Below are 2,631 nucleotides of genomic sequence, written 5' to 3'. Positions count from 1 at the left end.
AAGCGGGCAGTCGATTGCTTATTGCATGAGATAGACGATCGTTCCGTACGTTTAGGTGCGAAGGCCGCGAATTGCGTGGAACCTGAACAGGTTTTGAAATATTTCCAATCGGTTAAACAACAATCTCGAGAGTCCGAGAAGATTAAAAATGTTCACAGCAAAAGATTCGATTCAGTAATGGAAAGTAGCGGCATTAATACTGCGAGCAATGGTTCAAAATCAGCTAAACCAGCACCTTCGACGATTACCTGTTATAATTGTAACGAACAAGGGCATTACAGTTTCAAATGTACTAAAAAGATAATGAAATGTACGGTATGCAATATATTAGGTCATTTAGCGATAAACTGTTCAAGATTACCGTCCGACGACAAGAGCCGTGATTCTAAGGAAAAAACGGTGATGCTGATAAAGTTAGAGGATGTAAATGATAATAAGTATGTGATCAATCTGAAAATAAACGATAGACCCATTACAGGTTATGTTGATTTAGGTAGCCAATGCACGTTATTATGACATAGTAGAGCAGTCGGTATGGGAATAACATGGTCGGTAGATAATCTGCCTGTTATGCGAGGCATCGGCGATAACATGGTAATGCCAATAGGCGCTGCTACGGTTACTATAGAAATTTGCGATATTGTCGAGTCGGTCGATATTTATATTGTGAATGATAACGTGATCAAGTATGACGTATTAATAGGACACAATTTTACTGAAAAACCCGGAATCATTATAACTAAGACGACAGACTCGTTGATGTTTGAACGTAATTCTCCAATTAGATGCACTCTGAGATTACGGGACGATATCGTAATGCAGCCGGGAGTATTGACAGCCGTACCAATTTATTCTGACGTCGAATATTCAGGACATGTATACTTAAGAGGTTCATTGCGAGGCGAACCGGGTAGTGAATATTATTTGATGCCGGGCGATTATGAGATACATAACGGAACAAGTGGATTATTGATACAAAACGTTTCAAAAAGTGCATTAAAATTAAAGAAATCGCTACTGATTACGCGGGCCCTGCCAATTCGCGAATATAAAGACATAAGAATTTTAGAGCAGAAGGATTTGGAATCCGATTCGATTCTTAGCTACGGCGATCAGTTAACCGAGAAGGAAATCATTGAATTATAAGCGATATTGATGAAATATAAGACTTGCTTTTCGCGTAATTTGAAGGATTTAGGTTTCACGAATGCCGTGCAAATGGAAATAAAGTTAACGGATGCAAAACCTGTCGTATCGACTTTCGGTTTCAGAACGTAAAATAGTGCGGGAAATGGTACAGGAGATGATCGACGCGGATATAGTAACCGAGTCAAATTCATCGTATGCCAGTCCGATTTTGATAGTGAAAAAAAAAACGGGTGAGCAGCGATTGTGTGTAGACTACCGTTAGTTAAATCGCAAAACTATCAAAGAGCATTACCCCCTACCATTAATGGACGATCAATTAGATATGCTAGCGGGAAACTCTCTATTCATTACTCTTGATTTAGCTTCTGGATATTATCAGATTCCGGTAGCGTTAGAATCACAAAACAAAACCGCGTTTGTTACTCCGAATGGGCAATATCAATACAAACGCATACCGTTCGGCTTGGCGAACGCGCCGTCGGTTTTCCAGCGAACTATGAATAAGATCTTAGCAAGGGTGAAAAACAAATTCGTTTTGATTTATATGGACGACATTTTAATACCGGCGCGCTCATTTGAGGAAGGCCTCAAACGTTTTGAAGAGGTTTTAAAAATAATAAGCGAAAGCGGATTGACTTTAAATTTGAGTAAATGTAATTTCTTCCGCGAGGAGATCGATTTTTTGGGGTTCGAGATTACCGGAAATGGAATTCGACTCGGGACGCGAAAGATTACCGCCGTTTCGAATTTTCCTGTTCCTAGAAATGTGCACGAGGTTAGACAATTTATAGGATTTGCGAGTTTTTTCAGAAGGTTCGTGAAAAACTTTGCCATTATAGCGCGACCACTCACTGACCTTTTGAAGACTAGATTCGGATGGAAATGAACGGATGAGCAGGCTAATGCTTCTCATATTTTAAAGGAAAAATTAGTGGAACGACCGGTAATGGCGTTATACGACGTAAAATTAGAGACAGAACTACACACTGTCGTGTCAAAGCTCGGGATCGCGGGTATTCTTATGCAACAAGATACCGAAGGAACGATCAGACCGGTCGCATATTATAGTCGAAAAACAATAGACGACGAACAAAAGTTACATTCATTTGATCTAGAAACGCTCGCAGTGATCGCGCCTTTGCATCGTTTTCGCGTTTATTTATTGGGCATAAAATTTAAGATAATTACGGATTGTAATACGTTGCGAACCACGCTGATTAAACGCGATCTCATCCCGCGTGTTGCGCGTTGGTGGATTCAGTTACAAGAATACGACTTCGAGATTGAGTATAGGCCGGGGCTACGCATGGCACATGCGTTAAGCCGTAACCCAACAATCGAATCGCGCTTAAGTGAAGAAAGATGCATTCTTGATGTATTGCAAGTGGAAATGAAAGATTGGATAGCAACGGTTCAAGGCGCGGATGACGAAATAAAAAGAATCAAAGAAATATTAGAAAATCGTGAGACAGAGTATATAGC

This window comes from Camponotus floridanus, unplaced genomic scaffold (assembly GCF_003227725.1).
Source record: "Camponotus floridanus strain SB8 unplaced genomic scaffold, Cflo_v7.5 scaffold438, whole genome shotgun sequence".
Lineage (NCBI taxonomy): Eukaryota > Metazoa > Arthropoda > Insecta > Hymenoptera > Formicidae > Camponotus > Camponotus floridanus.
This window is presented reverse-complemented; position numbering follows the sequence as displayed.